The sequence below is a fragment of the Oncorhynchus keta genome, chromosome 7, assembly GCF_023373465.1.
Source record: "Oncorhynchus keta strain PuntledgeMale-10-30-2019 chromosome 7, Oket_V2, whole genome shotgun sequence".
NCBI lineage: Eukaryota > Metazoa > Chordata > Actinopteri > Salmoniformes > Salmonidae > Oncorhynchus > Oncorhynchus keta.
The window spans coordinates 15006269-15031306 of NC_068427.1; the positions used below are offsets into that span (position 1 = coordinate 15006269).

At 39.2% G+C, this 25038-nt stretch overlaps 1 long non-coding RNA gene across 1 annotated transcript; it reads left to right on the plus strand.

Moving 5' to 3' along the window:
- The first annotated feature begins 5047 nt into the window (after window positions 1-5047).
- LOC127931068 (uncharacterized) lies at window positions 5048-24967 on the plus strand. Its single transcript, XR_008139685.1, has 3 exons — window positions 5048-5306; window positions 24519-24755; window positions 24917-24967. It is a non-coding gene; the product is annotated as an uncharacterized LOC127931068 (long non-coding RNA).
- The last annotated feature ends 71 nt before the right edge of the window (window positions 24968-25038 follow it).

Sequence of the window (25038 nt, forward strand, 5' to 3'; positions counted from 1 at the left end):
GTAATTTATTTTACATACAATTACCGTGTACAGCTGCTTAAAATGTCCTTAATGTGAAAGTGCTGATGTTAAAAACTATTGAGCTAAAAATGTATGACTTTGTTTGTGTGTGATTTTTCCTCTAGGTTACTCTATAATCTGCATGTCAATTCCATTCTAGGAGGAAACTTTGAGGCTTCCATTAAAATAATTACTGCACTCTAATTTGTAGTCAATGACCTATTACCTGCATAGTTTTAATGAATTGAATTGCCCATGCAATTATCATGTTTTAAAGATTTCTATGCAATTGACTAAAATTAAACCCTTTTTTAAATTGCAAGGTGCAAAGTATGGGGGACATCCGTAGCAATAGACGTGGAGTAGCTTTCAGTGTATTAACTACGCATCAGTCATGAGAGATTTCTGACCTCTGCTTTAACTATACAGTAACACTAAACAATTACCATACCCATAAGGCATTGCATCTGTATCTCTGAGCAGCAGGTCACAAATACAGTTTAATTTAGATATGCTCCAATAAAATCCAAATGATGTCAATGAACAAAACGGGATGTGGACACACTTAGATCCTGTCCCTTTATTTCAATGTTCAAAAAATACAACTCAGGATTCAGATTATTTATTAATACGCCTAAATATGTATGGCTTAATACTGCCAAATTAAACTACAGAATATTGTAAGGCTTTATAACATAGAAATAATGTCATAGAAAGTGGATGGAAGCAGATACAAATTGGACTATAATTGCGTACTACTTTGGTTGACCGCATCCTATTGCAAGATGAAAAAAAGAACAAAGAAACAAATCAAATAGATGACCAAATAGTACTTGAGCTGCACATCTGAACTGCTTGAGTGTTTTCTCGAATATAAAAATAAACCAAGCAATACAAATAAAAGTCAGCATAAGCACTTGCGCCTGGTCGTTGGATGGCGGAGCACTCATTTTGACCTCTCCCGGCCCGCCTTAATTCCCTCTGTCAGCCTATAATCAGGTCTGTTTCACATAACGGATGATTAGTTTAAAGAGCAGATCTCCTATCAGCGCCACTGAGGATGAACAGAGAGGGGAGGAGGGATGGGCACTCTGCTGTGCGGCGCTTCAATGTGCCATGCCAGCCCTGCGAGGTTAGGGGCAGGGAGGGAGAGAGAGAGACAGTGTGGGGGCAGATCGAGAGAGAGAGGCGTGAGGGAGAGAGAAATAGACAAGGGGAGCAATCGAAAGGGAAGGAAGAGACAGCGAAAGAGGCAAATAGGAGGGTGAGAATGGCCGGCACTCATCAGCTCCATTGGAGGAAGACGGAGGATGACAGGTCAGGGAGTGCCCCAGAGAGGTTTACATTTTAGCGCCATTCAAATATGTAATCACTGCACTCCACATGAACCCGCCATATTTCATCCATTAAAAAAAGGGAGAGAGAACGTGAAAGAGGAAGTAGAATACGTTGCCTAAAATTCCATATTTTCTAATCGGATGGATGACGGGAAATTGTGCATCTCCTTTGCCCCATGTGGCCACTAATACACTGTTGCTACCTCCCTTACTCTTTCTTCCCCCCACCTACATACTTCCATAAATACAGTAAACAGGTGTAGATTGAGGACTGATTGAAGTTGATGGTTTAACAACAGAAACTAGAGCAGAAACTAGAGCAAGAAGCAAAGTAATGACAAGACAAAGTGTTGACAAGACAAGGCCCTCACCCATTACCCTGGTCAGGTTTATGGTGACCTCAGTGTTGGCCCATTACCCTGGCCAGGTCCATGGTGACCCCAGTGTTGGCCCATTACTCTGGTCAGGTCCACGGTGACCCCAGTGTTGGCCCATTACTCTGGTCAGGTCCATGGTGACCTCAGTGTTAGCCCATTATTCTGGTCAGGTCCATGGTGACCTCAGTGTTAGCCCATTACTCTGGTCAGGTCCATGGTGACCTCAGTGTTAGCCCATTACTCTGGTCAGGTCCATGGTGACCTCATTGTTGGCCTATTATTCTTGTCAGGTCCACCAACCTACCAATTACTTCACACAGGAAGAAGTTAAGCTACACTAAAGCTATCCTTATGAAACCCATTGTTTAGTGAACTAAAGCTATATTTATGAAACACATCCTTTACTGAACTTAAGCTATCCTTATGAAACACATAGTTTACTGAACTAAAGCTATCCTTATGAAACACATAGTTTACTGATCTAAAGCTATCCTTATGAAACACATAGTTTACTGATCTAAAGCTATCCTTATGAAACACATAGTTTACTGATCTAAAGCTATCCTTATGAAACACATAGTTTACTGAACTAAAGCTATCCTTATGAAACACATAGTTTACTGAACTAAAGCTATCCTTATGAAACACATAGTTTACTGATCTAAAGCTATCCTTATGAAACACATAGTTTACTGATCTAAAGCTATCCTTATGAAACACATAGTTTACTGAACTAAAGCTATCCTTATGAAACACATAGTTTACTGAACTAAAGCTATCCTTATGAAACACATAGTTTACTGAACTTAAGCTATCCTTATGAAACACATAGTTTACTGAACTAAAGCTATCCTTATGAAACACATAGTTTACTGAACTAAAGCTATCCTTATGAAACACATAGTTTACTGATCTAAAGCTATCCTTATGAAACACATAGTTTACTGAACTTAAGCTATCCTTATGAAACACATAGTTTACTGAACTAAAGCTATCCTTATGAAACACATAGTTTACTGATCTAAAGCTATCCTTATGAAACACATAGTTTACTGATCTAAAGCTATCCTTATGAAACACATAGTTTACTGAACTTAAGCTATCCTTATGAAACACATAGTTTACTGAACTAAAGCTATCCTTATGAAACACATAGTTTACTGATCTAAAGCTATCCTTATGAAACACATAGTTTACTGAACTAAAGCTATCCTTATGAAACACATAGTTTACTGAACTAAAGCTATCCTTATGAAACACATAGTTTACTGAACTAAAGCTATCCTTATGAAACACATAGTTTACTGAACTTAAGCTATCCTTATGAAACACATAGTTTACTGAACTAAAGCTATCCTTATGAAACACATAGTTTACTGATCTAAAGCTATCCTTATGAAACACATAGTTTACTGATCTAAAGCTATCCTTATGAAACACATAGTTTACTGAACTTAAGCTATCCTTATGAAACACATAGTTTACTGAACTAAAGCTATCCTTATGAAACACATAGTTTACTGATCTAAAGCTATCCTTATGAAACACATAGTTTACTGAACTAAAGCTATCCTTATGAAACACATAGTTTACTGAACTAAAGCTATCCTTATGAAACACATAGTTTACTGAACTAAAGCTATCCTTATGAAACACATAGTTTACTGAACTTAAGCTATCCTTATGAAACACATAGTTTACTGAACTAAAGCTATCCTTATGAAACACATAGTTTACTGATCTAAAGCTATCCTTATGAAACACATTGTTTACTGAACTAAAGCTACTTTGTGAAAATGTATCATATAGAAATCTAGAAGAAGAAATCCATTTGGGGTCCTACGTTAACATAACGTGTCATTTTGCCTCCCATTGAACACAAAAACTCTGTTTGAAGTGAGAAGTAGAGAGGTGTGTTTCCTGAAAAACAACGGAAATGATTGCCTACATCGCCCATATATATGCATTTTTTTAAAGGAGTGTGTTGTTCCAGTAGGTAGTTAGTTAGTTAGTTAGTTAGTTAGTTAGTTAGTTAGTTAGTTAGTTAGTCCAGTAGGTAGTCAACTACCAGCAAGCTACTGCAAAATGTAGTTAAATTAGTAATTGAATGACATGTAGTGGACATCTACTGTTATGTAGTTAGGTTACAGAATTTTCTGACTTTATATAATGACACAAAATAAGAACAATCGAAGTCCATTCTTACAAGTGTGTGAAACAACTTGGTATGAAGCTGAGTTTGTGTGCCAGTCGTGAGTTTTTGGAGAGAGCGGAGTCGTGAGCGGGAGCAAAGAGGGTAGGCCGAGAAGCACTCCTCGACCTAATAGCTTCAGACAGAGCCAGCATTTGCTTTCATCTCTCAGGGGGAGAGCTGACAGAAACAATTCTCGTATCGCTTGGCCCCTTTTTCTATCTGGAGATGTTGATGTACGTGTACATTTCTCCTTTCAATTTGTTTGGTTCATTTTGGCTCACAAAGCACAAATTGAGGATGGGAGGCAAAGAGATAGACAACCACGACAACGCATAAAAAGAGAGGAAAGTAATCCTATTTTAAAACTCTTGTTTTCATCCACAGATTGTCTTGTTCTTCAAAGTGTATGGCATTATTTAAAGGGAGGTGAGCAGTTAACATGAATTATACATAAGGTATGAGAAAATACTATTAAGGACAAAAACAAATATAATTCAATTAAACAATGCAATTAATGACTTCATCATATATTCATTTAGCTTTTCATCTGTAAATTGAAAATCTTCAATACCAATGGAGGTAATTAAGTTAGCAGTAATGGAAACCAAATATTTGCACTACTAATAATGAATTTTACATACTTGTCAAGAATCTGTGTGTAGAAGTGTAACATTGCTCCAGATAAATAGTAATTATTACGTAATTAGGAGCAGTATCACACATTGGGGAAATAATTACGACATCTACTCCAAGCAATGGGTGGTATCTTCTTTACCATGCTGGTGTTTGCAATATGTGGCCGATCAGGCCTGTGCCTCTGGGGCCTGTGCCTTTGGGGCAAGCTGTACTTTCCGGAAGTCCATTTTTCCCCACTCGTTCCTGCAGCCCCCGCCCTCCCACCTCCTCCACCCTGTCAGCCCCAGTCAGCCGGGGCCCCCCCGTCCTGCGACATGGCATTTGCACTGCTGAGGAGAATGTGAGCTAATGAAAGTGTAAAGCCTGTGTTCACTAGAGTATAAAATTCACATTTGGCCAGGGCAGGCTGTGCAATCTGATATTATGAGCCCGCTGCAGACCGAGAAGGATAGGAATAGCACTCAAAAACAGACAATGAGACACACAGCGAAAGGGAACGGGAGAGAAAGGGAATGTACGCTAGGCATACGGAAACCTGCTGTCTGATTATTTAGCATTTTTGTTCATATCAAAACATAGACATTTGTGATTTAGAGAGTTGATAATAAGTTTTTTATAGTAACAAGGACTTACTTTAAAACGTCTATAAAAAACGGAAGAAGGGAGAGATTGAAACATGGCGTCCATAGTTCTAAACGATTTGTCGTCGAGGTGGCACAGTCACTCTCCGACACAGGAAGGAAACCGTGTTGGAGACATAAGGTACTGTAAGCCGCCATCTTGTTTCTTGTGTGTATAAATGCAGCTGCTCGCCCATGAAGCCAAATGGAGGCTTGCTGTGGACAGAAATCAAGTCAGAACTAGCGGAAATACATTATGCAAAACCATTAAAAAAAAAGAGGAAGCAACTCTCGGTCTGCCAATCTTATTCAATACTTCTCTGACAAGGCTGAATGTATACGCAACAAAGGGGAACAAATCTGTTTTAATATAACATTCTGTGCCATGAACTTTTAATGTTTGCGTTAGTACAGTAGCTGCATGAGCATTGCTTGTCGATTGTACCGTAAAAACATTCCTTGCTGTAATGAACATTAGAGCCTGATATTAGCTGACACTTATCTTTAATTCCATACTCTGTTTCCACTCTCCGGGGGGAGCCATACTGTTTCCACCTCCAATATTTTACAAGCAATACTCCTTATGAAACAACACTTTCGATAACAAGTAAATAGCGTGATAAATCTGATAGAGAAATTTGATAATAAGGATGGGTATGGGCAGACCAACGTTGGAACAATAGAGACAAAAAAAAATTCTCAGGTCAAAAGTTCATTCCCATTATGACTGGCTGACCTATTTTACAGACTGAAAGTTTGCCTAGGAATCCATCTTACTTTAGCCTGCATCGTTTCTTCTGTGGCCACTTCATAATCACTCTGAGTCATCACCCAGTCCTCTCAGGGTTAAACCACATACCATTCACATTACAATTATTAAACAGCAATAACATATCAGTGACATATTATAACACATAACAATACCATATTAATCATATTACAGTTATTGCAATACTTATTATACTAATGCATTAATGATTTAAACCACGAATTGCATAATAATTGTAATATTATACATATTACCTCAAACATTTGACTTTACTTTAGTACTTCACTTGAGTTACTCTAAATTTAATATGAAACAGCCCAACGTGGAATTGATCAAAGTAAATGAGGGATTCCAACTTTCTCCTGACCCCATCAAGGTAATATATCCCTAGTCATCAGTCAGTTATGTGGATTCTCCCACAAACCCAAACTGCCTTCCTGCAGGATGAGACTGATAAAATACAGGGTCAAAGGTGAAATCCTGAGCAGCCAATCGTCTCTGTTACAAGAGGGTTTGTTCCCCGTACATAATTGAATACCAGAGTAGGTGAACTGGTGGGGCACTATGAAGAGTCCAGGCAGCAATTACCATCAGGGGAGAACATAAATTACAGCCATACCTTTATGATTGCAGCCTATCATGTTTCACCAGGGCGGTTTTGTACAACTGGAAAATAAGAACACCACTGTTTGTATCTGGTCTATGCTACACACACACACACACACACACACACACACACACACACACACACACACACACACACACACACACACACACACACACACACACACACACACACACACACACACACACACATGCTGTTCATACAGGATAGTAAAGAGAAAATAAACACTATTCCATTAAGTACAGTATGTAGGTCAGCATGTGCTTGGGTTAGCCTTTGAGTTCTCTCTCTCTATGGCCATGTGGCCATGTAGTCACATTGTTTCATGTCTGTCTTCCCCATAAAGCTGTGTGTCTCGTCTTTATGTAACGGGGTGAATCTGAGGTAGAGTCCATGCCTCAGGTGGGACCGTGGAACTATGTTCCGGGCCCTGTCAGACTTCAGCAGACAGCATGTATTGGCAGGACGTTGTGCTTTCTCACTACATGTGACACAATCCCAAATGTAGAAGCAAAATGTGGATGTGGGTACAGTTAAATTAACTATTATTAAATTGTTTAATTAACATGTTACAACTCTTGATATGTCACACCTTTATAACATATGAATTACATTTATATTCACGGTTGAGTGTGATGATGATTATTTAGATATGTATACAGTATGTACAGTTATATAAACATTATTTTATCAGGAAGCAGACAATTAGATTTTTGTCTATGACTACCCTGTTTATTATTTAGAAATATACTTTGCATGAATTTTTAGAAGATTCATTATTTTGTTTTAACTACAGCTGTATTTACAAAACAATAATAGTTTCTAATTCCATAATTTATAAAAAAAATTACAAGATCGTTATTTCATTTTTCATTAGTAATTTTTTTAACTGTAAAGTGCATCAGATTACCCTTATATAGACTATTCTCAAATATATTGTAGGTTTAGAAGTGTGTTCAGAAAAGTAGAAAACCTACTTTAAAACAGAACCGGAATTAAGACTTTTCTGTACAACTGATTATTGACGCTGATATAATTATTTCATGCCAGTGACATGGTTGTTTTGTGTGGTTTCATATTTTGTTATATTCAACTACACTCCGGTATGTTTCACATGTACAATAAATTATTGTACATTGTACGATAAGAATAAAATACCTGTACATATACCTGTACATATACCTGTAATAAACAAACTGTACAAACTGTACAAATAAGTACAAATAAATAACAAATAGGTAATGAGCGGTGCATTCATCATGTGGAATTGATTCAATTAAATAAGATAAATAAGTATAATAAATAATAATAATAAATACGGATAAATGAATAAGTTATTATGAGTTGAACTACATAACATCTGAGACACTGTACTGTCCATGTTGAATGAATTATTATGAGTATTTAGATAAAAAATAGAAAGCTGATAATGTTACAGTTTTATCTCTACTTGTATGCAGTTATATATCAAATACAAATAAAATTATTGTATACTGTACTTTGCATTCATTTATTGAAGAATAGTTATAGTTTATTGAAGAAAGACAGTGCCGAATCGCACCTTGAGCTCCATGTGCCGAATTGAGATCAGAGCTAGATTATCTGAAAATGTGAGGTTTTAAGTGCATGCGTATAGGAGTCAGTTCGGAATCATATTTTGTATTTTCAGTATGTATTAACATATTGAATATTTGTGAACTAAGATTCATCATGTAATGACACCAAATTAGTAGTTGTACAATTGCGCATGGCTAACAGTTGTGGCCTTGATTTTAAAGGCTGACAATATTAAATTTCTTAAGGTTTACTGTAGACTTTCAATTACAAACTTAAAATGGTGGTCAAAAGTAATTTCAGAAGCTTTGGGCAACAGACCAAAAGAAAACTGTACGCTTATAAATCTTAGAAACATATTCAAACTTGCATCCACTTCTACCACTCTTAACTCGATGTACTCTGGCACTCACATAAAGACAATATAGAAACCAAGAAGTCGATTTAAAAAAAAGTTTTTGCAGATAAATGCTTTGCACTTGCATTTACCCACATCAAACTTTTATCTCTTTTATAGTTCATTTTCAAGGTGAAGGCGGAAGGAAAAAAGTCGGGAGAATTTCACTTTTCGTGTCTGTGTTCTTTGTGTGTATCCCCGTCGGCGAATGAGTGGGTGAGAGTAGCTGGTCACGCAGAGGTCACTCCATATCTAAGTCACAGAGACACGCTGTGTTTTACATGGCCATTGTGAAATGGAAGGACACTCAAACACACAGAAATCACACACACCTCTAAATGTCAGTTTGTGCTATTCTGGAAATCCGGTACACAGAGATACGAATCCGTGTGAGTGGACCACTGATCTGTGGGTACAGTAATGCACCTGCCAGGTTGCCGTGCTAGCTGTGATGGTGTACTACCACATTTCAGTCAACATTCTCAAACAGAAATTGTCACTTTGCCCTTTCTCATCATGTCTACAAGACCACATTTCACTCCTTGCAGTAGAGCGCTATATTGCCCCGGTGTTGTTCTATGGCTGGCCCTTTGTGACGGAGAGTTCACCCTTTAGAATAACTTCACGATGACAGCCCTAGGCCCACACACACCTTACAGAGGAGAAAAACATTGACAGGTGTAAACCGCGACCTTCTAAACCATTCACTATCCTTCACACATGTCCTCGCCCCCAAGTCGTGTAAGATGTGAAAGATGATGAACCGTAAACGTAAAGTAAAATACTTGAAGTGTGATGATCTGATGAGGTATGGGATGTGCCATTCGTCAGCAGCGTAGCGCATTATCTCGACCATTTTGTTGCCTTTCAAAACATGTACATTGGGAAAGTATTCGTACCCCTTGACTTATTCCCCATGTTGTTGTGTTACAGCCTGTGTACACACACTTCTCCATAATGACAAAGTCAAAACATGTTTTTAGATGATTTTTTTTGCACATGCATTGTAAATTAAATATATAAATATCTCATTTACATAAGTATTCACACCCCTGAGCTTTCTACAAATGGATTGTGAAACATTTTCCCATTTCTCTTAAAACAATTATTTAAGCTCTGTCAAATTGGTCATTACTAGACAACCATTTTCAGGTCTTGCCATACATTTTCAAGTAGATTTAAGTCAAAGCTGTAACTCGGCCATTCAGTAACATTCACTGTCTTCTAGGTAAGCTACTCAGGGTAGATTTGGCCTTGTGTTTTAGGCTATTGTCCTGTTGAAAGGTGAATTCATCGCCCAGTGTCTGGTGGAAATCAGACTGAACCAGGTTTTCCTCCAGGGTTTTGCCTGTGCTTAGCTTCATTCCGTTTCTTCTTTATCCTGAAAAACATGCGAGTCCTTAACGATTACAAGCATACACATAACATAATGCAGCCACCACCATTCTTGGAAATATAAATAATAATACTTAGTAATGTGTTGTATTGGATTTGCCCTAAACATAACACTTTGTATTCAGAACTAAAAGTGCATTTCTTTGCCACGTGTTTTGCAGTATTACTTTAGTGCCTTCTTGCAAACAGGATGCATGTTTTGGAATATTTTTATTCTCCACAGGCTTCTTACTTTCCCTCTGTCAATTATATTATTATTGTGTCAATTATATTAGTATTGTGGAGTAACTACAATGTTGTTTATCCATCCTCAGTTTTCTTCTATGTTAGCCATTGATCTCTGTTACTGTTTTAAAAGTCACGGTGAAATCCCCGAGTGGTTTCAATTCTCTCTTGCTACTAACTTAGGAAGGAGGCCTGTATCTTTTGTAGTGACTGGGTTTATTGGTACACAAAGTGTTATTAATAACTTCACCATGCTCAAAGGGATATTTAATGTCTGCTTTTTTTTCTTTTTAACCATCAACCAATAGTTTTGGAGAAGGCATTGGAAAACCTCCCTGGTCTTTGTGGTTGAACCTGTGTTCGAAATTCCCTGCTTGACTGAAGGACCGCATGTATAATTGGATGTGTGGGATACAGAGATGAGGTAGTCATTCAAAAATGATGTTTAACACTGTTATGGCACACAGACTGAGGCCATGGAACTTTTTTATGTGACTTGTTAAGAAAAAGGTTACTCCCCTGATTTGTTTTAGGCTTGCCATAACAAAGGGGGTGAATACTGATTGTCTCAAGACATTTCTGCTTTTCTTTTCAGCTTCCATTTGTTAGTAATTTGTAAACATATATATTTTTTTTATCATCGACGTTGATGTTATAGGGTATTGTGTGTAGGCCAGTGACACAAAAAATGTAGCTTTAATCCATTTTTAATTTCAGGCTGTAACACAACAAAATATGGTAAACAGTAAAGGGGTGTGAATACATTCTGAAGTATATGTATATGTATGTGTATATGTTAAATAATGTATGTCAATAAGACATTATCATTTGGTGAATTTTAAATGTTATTATTCCTTCTAGCAAAAAAACGAAGAGCTATGTCTCGTGTATCTGTATGGCACCAAACATTTTCAAATCTATGGATTGTTTCCCCAAATTACCCAGGGATGGCTTTCAAAGCATTTAATATACAATTCTTAGCAGGAAACAAATATGCATACATTTTTTCTCTCACATGAATTAAAGATACAATGGAATGCATAATTGTGTGAGGTAAATTTGGATCTCAACAGTAACTATTGGAATAAAGTGTGAGTCTGTTTCTGTGTGTCCCGTGTTTGGCTCCGAGATTGTACGGTAGACAGCACACATTAGATCAGTAACGGCCTAATGACCACCCTCAGATGTGACACAACTGTGGCATTGGATGGGATGTGCAGACGAGCTGACCGAGCACTCACCTCTCCAAACACTTTATTTATTTATTTCTCTTTCAGCTTAAAGCACTTTTTTTTGTCGAGCTAACCTACATAGCAGCCTGGTTCTCTGTCAACTCTGTGTTCAGTCCTCCTGATATCATGAGAGAGTTGATGATGAAAACAATGGAGGTTCAATCAATCTCCGCCGGGCCTAGATCATTATTGAAATATCACGCAGGTCCTTGATTGAGCAGTATTTAGTTTAGCCACCGAAGCAACGCAACGTTATATCGAACAACCCAGCGGCCTAATCAACACCAAATGATTTCCATATATCATAAGCATGGCCTCCCAGAGACAATTGAGTCTGTAATTTACTTGGGATGTTTGTATTAATTCTGTAATTTCTGTTGAAAGTGATTTGTTTTCATTGTTTTCGTTGTAAATCAATGTCGGCCTTGGCATTTGTGTTGATGGCCTGTTTGTTTAGTGGTAGCGTTGTTGGCAAACCGCATCACATTGAAACCAGCACCATTCCTTTTCTTTGCACAGACACTGTACTCAGGCGCACCCATATCTATGCAACACACCCTCACACACACATACACACACGTACTCACGAACACATTCACACAGACACTTTAATCATGACGACCATAAATAAAACATGACAAACATGTCTCAATCCATTTGTTGCTAACAGCTGGGACAGGAAGTGATTTTGACACTTTAATATAAAATAAAAAAAATGACATTCTTTAATCCGACCTAAATGAGGGGAGTACTGTACTAGAACACCACACCATGGCCTATTCTATTTATTTCCTTCCAATCCCTTGTTCTCTGTGATATGATGTTTGGGTGAAAGGTTCACGGCAGGCCTAGAGGGAGAGGTTTAGAAGCGGGCAGTGGCCTCTAAAGTATTATCACTCTAATGCTCTCAGAGGAGATTGAGAGATGAGGAGAGAACAGGCACATTGTCATACAGTGACAGGGCACAAGCAGTGTCCTACATTCATCACACCGCTGCCGATTCTGTGTCCTGTTTAGAGCAGCATGTGTGAGGTCAAGAGTTCCTGTCATTCTAAGTCAGTCTCAGAGGATAGTAGTACATACTGCGGAACACACTCACATGAACTGTTTGTGGATGCGAGTCTTGATTAATTTTGGGTTGGACTGTGTCAGGGGACACGCTCAGTGCCCTGTTGATGGCAGTAGTGTCCCAGTCAATGGCCACATATGCAGAAGCAGGGCAGATGCACATTGTAGGGCAGATGCAGGGCAGATGAGACTCCAATGGAATATCACATAAATAGGTTCATGAATTTGTATTTAATATGATCCCAATTTAATATGGATCCCAATCTTCCTGGGGTCGAGCAAAATGAAGGCAGTTCATAAAATGTTAAAAACTTTACAATACTTTCACAGATTTCACAACACACTGTGTGCCCTCAGGCCCCTACTCCACCACTACCACATATCTACAGTACAAAATCCATGTGTACGTGTGGTGTGTATAGTGCGCATGTTATCGTGTGTGTGTGTGTGTGTGTGTGTATGTTTTTGACTGTGCCTATGTTTGTGCTGCTTCACAGTCCCCTCTGTTCCATAAGGTGTATTTTGATCTGTTTTTTCCTCAATCAGTTACTTGATGAGGAATAGAATTCCATGTAGTCATGGCTCTATGTAGTATTGTGCGCCACCCATAGTCTGTTCTGGACTTGGGGATTGTGAAGGGACCTCTTGAGGCATGTCTTGTGGTGTATACATGGGTGTCCGAGCTGTACGCCAGTAGTTCAAACAGACAGTATTCAATAGTAATGATGAAGCATTCAACATGTCAATAGTAATGAAGTCAATCTCTCCTCTACTCTGAGCCAGGAGAGATTGACATGCATATTATTAATATTAGCTCTCTGTGTACATCCAAGGGCCAGCCGTGTTCCCTTTCCTAAGTCCGTTTTTGTGGCACCTGACCACACAACTGAACAGTAGTCCGGGTGTGACAAAACGAGGGCCTGTAGGACCTGCCTTGTTGACCGTGTTGTTAAGAAGGTAGAGCAGCACTTTATTATGGACATACTTCTCCCCATCTTAGCTACTGTTGTATCAATATGTTTTGACCATGACAGTTTACAGTCCAGGGTTACTCCAAACAGTTAAGTCACCTCATCTTGCTCAATTTCCACATGATTTATTACGAGATTTAGTTGAGGTCTAGGGTTTAGTGAATGATTTGTCCCAAATACAATGCTTTTAAGTTTTAGAAATATTTTATCCTCAGTTTCTCTCAGCCAATCATCAGTCATTTGTGTAAGTGCTGTGCTTGTTGAGTGTCCTTCCCTATAAGCATGCTGAAAGTCTGTTGTCAATTTGTTTACTGTAAAATAGCATTGTATCTGGTCAAACACAATTTTCCCCAAAAGTTTACAAAGGGTTGGTAACAGGCTGGTTGGTCGGCTATTTGAGCCAGTAAAGGGGGCTTTACTATTCTTAGGTAATGGAATTACTTTTGCTTCCCTCCATGCCTGGGGGCACACACATTCTAGTATGATTAAATTGAAAATATAGCAAATAGGAGTGGCAATATCGTCTGCTATTATCCAGTAATTTTCCATCCAAGTTGTCAGACCCCGGTGGCTTATCATTGTTGATAGACAACAATATTTTTTTCACCTTTTCCACACTCAATCCAAAGCTTTTTACTATCATTCTTTATGTCATGTATCTTTGTTTCATAGTGTAGTTTCTTCTTCCTTCTTATTCAGTTTTAGTCACATGATTTCTCAATTTGCAATATGTTTGCCTCATCCCTCTCAACGATACAATTTGTCAATTCCTCACCAATCCACGGGCATTTTACAGTTTTTGGTGGAATGCGAAACATAGGGGGGACGGGACTCATACATGTAGGTCAATTACAGCTTAATTAAAAATCTAAGTTAACTTCTCTTGTGAGACTGAGGGTTATATCCCTTAATGACCAATGTAAAATAGTAAGTCTACATTTCCTTTACCCTCCTGAAAATGAAAAATAACACTGAGAAATGAGCAAATAAAACATTTGCTGTACGTGGAAGAGAACATTCTGTTAGTTTAACTCTATTTCCTCATCACTACCGCCACTCATTTAGACCGGGTGTTTTTAGGCCACTGTGACCGCCTTCTGAGTTCAGATGGAAAGTCTTCGATGTTGCCACAGCCACCATGATGAACTCCACATGAACTCTGTGTATCAGTAGGAGACGGTCAGATCTGGCCATCCCATTGGCTCAGGCATGGGGTCCATATTTTGGAGATTAATGGACCAAAATTGGAGCCGACCCCGCTTTGATGCCTGCCTGCCTGGCCCCCCCATGTGTGAGAATGAATTAATCGCTCTTCGGGATTTCAAATTTCATCTCATCATATCTCTGGTATTTCTCGTCGCAGGGGTTCGATGACTAGAGAAGAAACAAGAGATAGGTCTGGTGGACTTGTTTTCCTCTAAAGTCTTGAATGAGTGCCAACAGTGAATGTGATGTAAATTGTGTGTAATTATGTTGTTAGGGTCATGTGAGGAGGTCTGGGATTCCAGCCAAAGCATGGAAATGTGAGATATGGAATACATTAAGAATATGTGTCACATTTTGTTCTCCGGTCTCGTTCCACTTGGGTCCCTACATCAACAGGAGTGGGTTCTAACTACCACTCTATAATAGGAGTTACTAACAAAACGTACGAGTTATTTTTGACTTTAAAATATGTGCTGCTATTTTTTTGCCATTTTAAAATATCATAAACATTTATGTCAAACATGTGGAGTTCAATGTATTTCATCATTTATTAGTTAAAGTAATGTATTGTGACACTGAAATACGATAATATGATTTAATCAATTAGATTTACAGGATTACATTTGCAAATCTTTTTTTATATGAAGTACTGTAGGCCTGTATTTCATTCATACTTTCAATATTATGTCAAAAACATAATGCAAAGACATACTATCTCATACATTCCAATGGAATACTTGTTATATCTAATATTTTTATATACAAGTGTAAAAGGTGAAAAAATATTGTACACAAACAATACTAATAAACTGAAATGCACTTCTCTTAAATGATCAATTGTTATTTATTCTGTACATTTTGGAAAGCCAGTAAAAATTATGTATTTTTTAAAATAAGTGTAGGCTTTAAATGTCTCCCAAGTATAGTGCAACATTCAATATATGATAACAACGCAATGCTTTAAATATTCCCTATACAAATACCTGTATAACTATGTCATAATAATAATAATACTAACAATAATAATAATAATAATAGTTTTATTTATTTAAGCTTTATTTAACAAGGCAAGTCGGTTAAAGAACAAATTCTTATTTTACAATGACGGCCTACCCTGGCCAAACACTCCCCTTACCCGAACCACGCTGGGCCAATTGTGCTGGCTGTGGTACATAATAACAATAATAACAATACTACTACTACTATTATAGTAATAATAATAATAATAATAATAATCATTATTAAAACAGATTGTGACAAAGTTTCCGCTTGTTCTGCTGTGTAACATTTCTGCATGTTCAAATAAAGCTCTGACGAAGGCATTGAGGCTGAAACCTACATCTCAGTAAAGAGCAGTGATCCTAGCAATAGCAGTGTGCGAGCTTCTATTTATTCTCTCTGATTTTATTCAATTGTTACTATGCATCTGCATCAAAGAAAGCTCTAATGTGCGAGTCCCTTTTCAATTGTGCATGTTCAAATCCAAAATAAGTGATTTCAGGTCAGCGTGGCCGCAGATTCACCTCCTCTGTTTTGGCTATTAAGCCAAACAAGCCAACAATCCAGAAACCTCCAAGTGAAATGAACCAATTTCATTTGGGTTCATCTGGAGTTCATTAATGGTGATGCTGATGACGAAGATGATGAGGAGGATGGTGACTGCTCATAGGTTTAGACTGAAGGATACAACAGTTCCCTCCTCTCTCCAGACGTTGCCATACTGCCCCTCTCCTGAACTCTCAACTAGTTTGTCCCGCGGGCTATTTTCCTCGCCCCCAACCTGTCACAAGTTTTTCGGATTGTCCATCCAGCCGACCATTCAACCCGTCAGCCCTCCAGTCACTGCACAACAATGTTTGCGTCTGCAACTGACTTACTCTTTCACATCACATACAGTATGTGTGCTTGATCTACCCTACACCTCGCCTTTATCTCTGCTCTCCCCCTTCAGCAAAGTTTGACGTCAAACTCGGTACATTCATTGAGTGTTTAATCACTCTGAAAGTGTTTGTTGTGTCTTTGTTTGACAGGGCTAAAATGGCGGGTGATGTGCTAGCCCTTTTGAATCTCAAATCTGGTTTTCTGTGGAACACTCCCCGCCAGCCTTCTGTACACGATCTACCTCAACCGTACATGATGGTGGCGCACTAACCCCACAGTCATATCTTCTGATTGGGCCTTATAGATCCCTTTCTCTTCAGCGGGGTTTAGTTCAAGATAACAGCTGGTGGGGTTAAAAGGGAGGGTTGCCCCCTCCATTTTCTAGACTTAATCCTGACACCCTGACCCTTGTATGAAGTCTCTTTGGGAAGAGTGGTGGTCTACAGGCGGGATTGGGGAAATGAAATTATGACAGAGGATATTGTGTCCATGTCTACGAGGGGTCTTCCGCAATAGTTGGTTTTTGGAGTTGGTTGATTACATTTTTTTTTTTATTTTTTTTTTTAAATCAAATAATCTCTGACGGATTTAAAATAAGAGTTCTTCAGCAGAATCAGGCATAATGAGTACGATATTAGTAGATATATTAGCATACAGTTTATGCTTGCCTTTAAGACAAAACGTGTCAATTCATATATATATTTTTTTATCATCCCACAGAATGCCACAGAGTTTAAAGAAACGCTTACAACGCTTACAACCTTACTTTCATGTTCCTATTGAGCACATACTCATACTCAGGTGTTTGTTGCTACAAATACTGAGCATGAGCCCATATACCTGTGAGTCTGTTGGCTCCACCTGACACATGTTGTTGTTCTGACTGCTCTGAAGTGTCTAAGGCAAACCATGTTTTGGTGGATTTAGAGATTCAATGAGTTACCATTGCTGTTATCCTATAATGACACGTACATCCTGGCTACGTAATGACACGTAGTACTATCTGTACCTGTGGCGTGCTACAGCGTAGGTCCATTTACAAATGAAAGATTCAGACAGGGGGCCCTTGAGTAGTTTACTCACCTTTCCTGATCCAAACAGCCTGAGTAGAATAGGAGTTTTACCATCCCAAAGAGGTAAATGACAGTATTTATTATTTTGTGAGTATACCTTTGACTAAGTACAATGTGGTAAAAACAAATAAAAAAATTAAAAAAATTAAAAGCTATTTGTTCCTTGAATCCACTACAAAGCTAAACTTCTATGCCCATGGCCCATATGGAGAACGCAGAAGCAACATTTCTATCATTGCAAGAGAGAGACATTTACTTATTTATAACTCTTAGACAGGGAAATGAGGGGAGAAGTGAAAAGACGCCTTATAAGTTCTGGGTTGCTGCTTTTGTGACTGGCATATTTGAATTGTTTTGACCCAATGTGTCCTTCAAAGCCACTATTTCATCTGGACTATTTTGTCCCATATCAATAATACAACAGCCAAATGGAAAGTCTATTTTATTTATTTGTACTATTGTATTTTTAGGAAGCTTTTATTTCCACACGTTATTTACTCCATGGTCTGTATAGTGTTAACAGCTTTTAAGAGCATTTTAGTACCATGCTGAAGCACTAGGATGAAATGCATCCACGTCTATTTCAGAGAAACATGCTCTCCACAACAGGCAAATGCATTTTCTAACAAATAAATGTCCATGTATTTCATTTTGTCCTCTGTAACTTTTTATTCCAGTTCTTTGATTCCCCACAGTACCAGAGCCATGCAGAGATAGAAGCATCACAACAGTCCAGACATCAATAGTTAATACGGAGAAGCCTTGCTTGTGCATCCATTTATATGGTTCACAGAACACTTAAATGGGGTGATGTTTCCATATTTTGAATCACTTTAAAACATGAATAAATAGATATACTGTATGTTTTTGACTGTGCACTTGTACTGTACATAAACTGAATACGCAATTCAAGATGAGCTCTGTAATCTGGAAATAAAACTGTAAACATATCTACGATCTGTTTCTACAACCTTTTTTTATCTGTGTTATTTATTTTCTAGGAAACTCAAATAAATATGGATCATATCACAAAAACAAGTATCTAAAATGGTCTCTCTGTAGCAGCCCTATGCCATCTGTAGGATATGAGGCTAGCAGGGCACCATCTGTGTGTAAATAGCTAATCCATCTGTATGTACATAGCAATAATTACATGGTTGAAGAGATATGGCTATCAATGCAGTGATTCCTAGATCTGTGTGATGCTATATTGTGTCTGACCAGTGGGGTCAGTAGAGGGACAGAAGCTGTTAAAGCACAAGGAAAACACTGGGATGATGAATGTTGTGTTGGGTCAGTCATTGGGTCATAGACATCCACACACACACACACACACACATACATACACACACACACACACACACACACACACACACACACACACACACACACACACACACACACACACACACACACACACGCACACACACACACACACACACACACGCACGCACACACGCACACACAACCCCCTGTCTCCTTTCTTCGAGACAATTGTCCCACACTTTCACGTTCAGCGAGCTTTGGAAGCATCCATTTTACACTATGTCTACAGAGCTAATCTCCTCTCTCTCCAGTCGAGTCGGGAGTCACTGGTTCCCTCTGATACACTCTTATTAGGTGTACAGATCCAAAACACTATTACTCAACCTGAACAAAAGGGGGCAGCCTGGAGTCCCGTGGACCAGTGGTTTGGCGAAGCACGATGAGAACCGCTTTGCCTCCTTTCTCTTGCTCTCTGTGCCTGGCTAGCTCCAGGCCTGTAACACCACATCAATAACCCAGTGGGGTAGTGGCTCCGCGTAAATGTAAACACAAGGTCGCCCTTGTTCCGCTCGCCGTAGGTGTCGCCACTGTTTGGGTTCTTAACCGTTTTTTTTCTCCCCAAAACCTCAATATATCTAAAGAGAATTTCACACAGGGGAGGATGAAAAAGGTGAGACGTGTCATCCCATCCAGATTTAATGAAATGAAAGAGAAGAGAAGAAAAGAAAGCAGGATGAGAAGAAGGGAGAAAAAGGTTGTTGGTTAAGCGGATTCCTGGATGCCTAACAGATGTCACCAAAATGGCAGTGTGGCCATAAGTCAGGAGTTTGTAATAGCGGCATATAAATGGGTCCTGTATATCAGGTCCTGTGAGAGAGCAGTGTAGGACCAGCGGGTTGCCCTGTGTGCCTCTGGTGCCCTAATCCCCGACACTTCAGTGGAGAAAGGCCGGTGGAATTGCATTTTTCACAGTTGTTTCTATGGCGGTGGAAACCTGCTGCTTTCTTTCTCTGAGACTTAAGTGGTATTTACTCTCGTTTGTTTTTTTCACTGGGTTTGACATTTGTATCTCTTTTTAAAGCATGAGTCAATTTAGATGAACTTTTGCTCTTTAGAAATGTTACAGAAATCTAAATATGTCTTTCTTTAGCAATCCTCTTTCCTCTTCTGTCTGTTTGCTGTCATATTAGCTCTAGCCTGTAACTCTGATGCTGTTGTTTCCGGCTCTCATACTTACAGACCATTTTCAGGCATTGGATATCCTGGGTTAAGATGACACTTATTGTGCCTTTGGATTGATATGTAAAGTACAAATAATCTTCCATGATCTGCTTCATTCAATACATTTACAATGTGTCTTTATTCACTCTGTACTGTATTCACTCTGTACTGTATTCGCTCTGGGCTATTTAGTCCGCCTTACAAAGCGCATGTTGTTGTTGTATGTGATATAACTGTGTGTGGGCAACAAACCTCTCATCAGAATAGACCTACTTGACAGTACAATGCAAGTCCACCAAATACAGTGGTCTGTTGGCGAGCAGATGCTTCCCAGTGTCTGATACAAAGGATATATAACATGAACATTAGAGTTTAGCACAGAGAAACACATACTGTACACAATTGGACTCCCTGATGAAATAAAGGTTCAATAAAATCAAAGAAGACATAATACATTTAAAACAAATAAATATCTCTAATACGGCATGTGGATCCCTATGTATCACAATATAATTCTGGTTGTGCTTTGATAGGGAAAAATCACCAGTGTTTATTAGAATATGGTAAAACAAAGGCTATTTGGATTACCACGTAATGAGAAATGGAAAAACAATTTGTTGAAAGGCAAAACAGCTATGTCCTGCGTTAACAAGCAAATTAATTCCTTATCAATTAATACACATTAGACGCATTTTATTTGGGATCCGATTACAACTGTTATGACACGGGGGGCAAGGTTAGTGTTAGGACAAAGACAAACACACGATCCAGGATACATTTCCACACTCCATCCCCAGGTGGCAGCAACCAGGTCTGGCTTCTGAGCCAAGGCTTGATAAGCACATCAGGTGCTGCCAATTAGGGTGAACGTCAGAGTGCCAGCTTGGGGAGCCTGCTGCTTTTATTTCCTGGTAATGAGGCCTTTAATTTGTTTTTGAGTCTTTATTAAGGAGCGTGCCTTTTGTATTTTTCTAATTTTGTACATGTGTATGTTTCGTCACCATCGGAACAAATAATCATCTGCTTTAACTGGCTGACCAAGAGGTCAAGAGAGAGCTGACCTTGGACCAAGGTAAGGTTGCTGTCTCCCTTGGCTGATTTCTCACATACATGCTCATTCAGGTTGCATACCATGTAACTAGGCCTAACAGCCCTAGACTTAGCGAGTGCCACTATGTTAGTAGACTAGTTATTGGGTTCGTAACACCAACCATTATGGTTATTAAGCTGGTGTATTAACTAATAGCTTAGACAATGTTATGGTTGCTATTATGATGTCTGTTTGTCCACATTGGATTCATTCATTTATTTAAATGTGTTTTCTCCCAAATGGCCACTAATGGGGTGTTGTGGTTGACTTTGATGGCCTGTGAAAGTGGTAGACAAAGCTAGATGAGGAGCTCAGTCTCTTTGTAACCAGTCCCTGAGGGCAGCAAGGCCACAGACAGCCAGCCAGCCCCCCCGCACACACACACACCCCCACACACACACACACACACCAGAGACAGCAACAAAGAACTGAGAAGTAACCCGCCCGGCAGTAGAGGTCAAGCCGTGAGGTCTTGGTGAGAGGGATCAAACGTAGTGGAACCTTAACTAATACAGATCAAAGTGGTACCAGTCGATACTGCACATTAGCGTGATGGAGAAATTAATTGGAGACTTGATATGAACATCAGTGGCCCAATGAGCTGCTTCCAACCATGAATCCATCTCACTGAGAAGACAAAGAAAGAAGAAAATGAAAATGTGTGGTGAGCACTGAATGGTTTATCACCCATTGTTAGTTATAAGATAAAAAAAAAAATGTATTGCCAATTTTAATGAAATAAGGCAATGAGCAAACACATTAGTTGTCATTTCTGAGTTATATCACCCCTCCTTGTCACAACACAACTGATTGGCTCAAACCTGTTTAGAAGGAAATAAATTCCCAAAAAGTATCATTTAACAAGGCACACAGGTTAATTGAATGAGCCTTTTTATAAATATTTACTTCATTGTTAAGGGCTTGTAGGTAATCATTCCACAGTTCTACACCTTTTGTATTCAGTGCATGTGACAAATACAATTTGATTTGAAATGCATTCCAGGTGACTACTTCATGAAGCTGGTTGAGAGAATGAGCAAAGGGTGGCTACTTTGAAGAACCCCATTCATAAAATATATTTTGATTTAACACTTTTCTTGGTTACCGCATGATTGCATATGATTGCATATTTCATAGATTTGATGTCTTCCCTATTATTCCACAATAATAGTAAAAATAAAGAAGCCCTGGAATGAGTAGGTGTCTTAACTTTTGACTAATACTGTGTATGTGTGTTTGTGTATATATATCTAGCTCTCTCTTGCTTCCCCTTCATTTGACAAGGAAATTAATTAGAAAACTGTTCAACTATTGAGTGAACAACTTGCTACATTTTATGCACTGCAGCGCTAGCTAGCTGTAGCTTATGTTTTCATTACTAGATTCATTCTCTGATCATTTGATTGGGTGGACAACATGTCAGTTCATGCTGCAAGGGCTCTGATAGGTTTGAGAACATACTCCGGACGTTGTCATAATCACTGTTTAAGTCTATGGAAGGGGGTGAGAACAATGAGTCTCCTGGCTGTGTTCTGGCTATACCACGGTTCGACCCTACAGAGTGCTATTGAGGCTACTGTAGACCGTCAAAGCAAAACAGTGTGTTTTAATCAATTATTTTGTGACGTGAATGCATTTTCATATAGTTTTATCTAAAAATAATAACTTTTTGAATGTTTTATTATTTAAAAAAAAAGATGGTTCTCACATTCCACCTCTGAGGAGCCTCCATCTGTGTGTGAGACGTGAGAGATCCGGCACCAATCGGTCCACCGGTGCCAGTCTCTTAGGGGCCTTTTCAGTGCCAATCCGTAGACCCAAACCCTTCATTTACCCTCCCCCAGTCGATACTGCAAATCAATTGACACAACCAGCCTTTGATATAGGTAGAATAATACATGATCAAATATCATTCTGTGTTCGAGCGCGTCTGCTGGTTTTTATGTGCGTGCCTGTGTGCGTATGTGTATGGTTATACTTTGAGTTGGTCCGCCATTGATTTTCTCTGGTGTATGAGTTTGATGACATACGTGCAGGTAAACACACGAGCCCATGGCTTTGTAATGCTGCTTAATTAAGGGTTCCCACTGTTCACATCCTCTCGTTAGTCAGCCCTATTGGTGTTCCCCACCACCGCGTCTCTCACTACCGGCCCGTTTCAGCACGTGTCTGTCATCGACTCTTTAAGAGATCCTATTTCTCAGTGTCTGAAACATTTCCACTGTTAAAACTGTACATGTACCCCCCCCCCCCATAACCCTATACACCTTTCCCCTGTCCGCATTTGCTTAGAGAAGGGGGCAAGACGAGCCCCTAGTACCTCCCGAATTGGAGCCAATACTGGAATTTCACTCAGTCTGATAAAATAAACTGGGGGAGTCTGAGACGCTGGATAAATAAGCAACACACTTTGGCTGGGAGAGCGGCTATATCCCAGTGATGGAAGTGATTGTTCCTTCTCCCCGCTGATTAAAAGGAGGTTAGAATATACAGAGGCTATTACAATCTACCGGAAAAATACCCCTAATCCTTGGAAAATAATCACCAAAACATTGTGATTGGCAAATGTCCTGCGAATAAAGTCAGGAGCTCTGCACTTTTTAACTCAAAGAAGAAAAACCACACTGGCTGCACTGTGCGGATGGTGGAATGCCTCTCTCTAAGACATACCGCTACGACTGCCATCAGAAACCGATGATTGCGTAATATATCAATTTCCCCCTGGCTAGCTAGCTGTCCATGTGAAGGTTCCTATAAAGTAGGAGTCCAAAACAAACTGTTATGGTTACCACACGGGGAGTTCACAACACCCTTTGTGGACAATAACCAACCGACTCTGAATGTGCCTGTTGTACCTCTACTCCAGCTCTTTTGTATAGTTGTTTTTTTTTATGAAAGAGAAGGATGAAGAAGTGCCGGCAGCAGAATTAAAAAGGACGCATGTATGCAATGCACGTATAGCAGTGACCGGCAAATATTGATTACGGTGTATATGGTTTTCTGGAGTCTTCTTTTAACATTAAAAAAATAATAATGTAGTTTTGAAATCACGCACATATCTGAGTGGACTGACGACTAACAAATTCAAATCAACATGAGACGAAGAAAACATAGTGGACAACCATCTTTCCACAGAAACATCCAAGAATGAAGTTCATGATTGCCTCCATTCCTTTCATCTTTTTTGATCTTCCCTGAATGAACAGAGAACATCAGATATGGGGGAGGAGAGCGCTACATGGGGAGAGATGGAGTGGTGGAAAATAAAAGCACTTTGCAGGTCTGTGCTCATCATGCAGGTCAATGGTGTGGAGGGGTACTGGTTCTGCTGGGGCTTTACATTCTTTCTCGTCTTGTCTTCTCTCGTCCTCTCTCTCTCAGGCCCCGAGTGGAGCACCAATCAACTCCATCTATTGGCAGTCCCAGTGGACAACAAACCTGATGCCTTATCAAAGGAATTGATGGAAAGAACATGGCACAAACACAACTGAATCATAGAGGTTGGAGACGCAAGCCCAGACATCTCTCTCTCTCTCTCTCTCTCTCTCCCTCTCATCTTGTTTCTGGCCCATGGTAGTGAGGTATTCTAGGCTCAGGGACATGAGTCACCATCCAGAGGTACTTCAACATCTTCACTTAAAATGCACTGAATTATATGGCCTCATCAAACAATAGGTCCTCTTCATGGCTGCTTTGAAGGTTGTTGTCTCAGGCTTTCAAGCAGGCACAAGATTGTTTGGGATGTTTGTTGTTTATTTGAGTTTCTCCTATTTTTGAAGGATGCTGTATGACGTAGCGAACAACCTCTCTTCAATCACGACAGCAATCGGTAAGTTTACCATTCGTCATGTACTCTGTGCTCATTGGTCCTGTAATGGGAATTTTAATGTTTGTCCATATA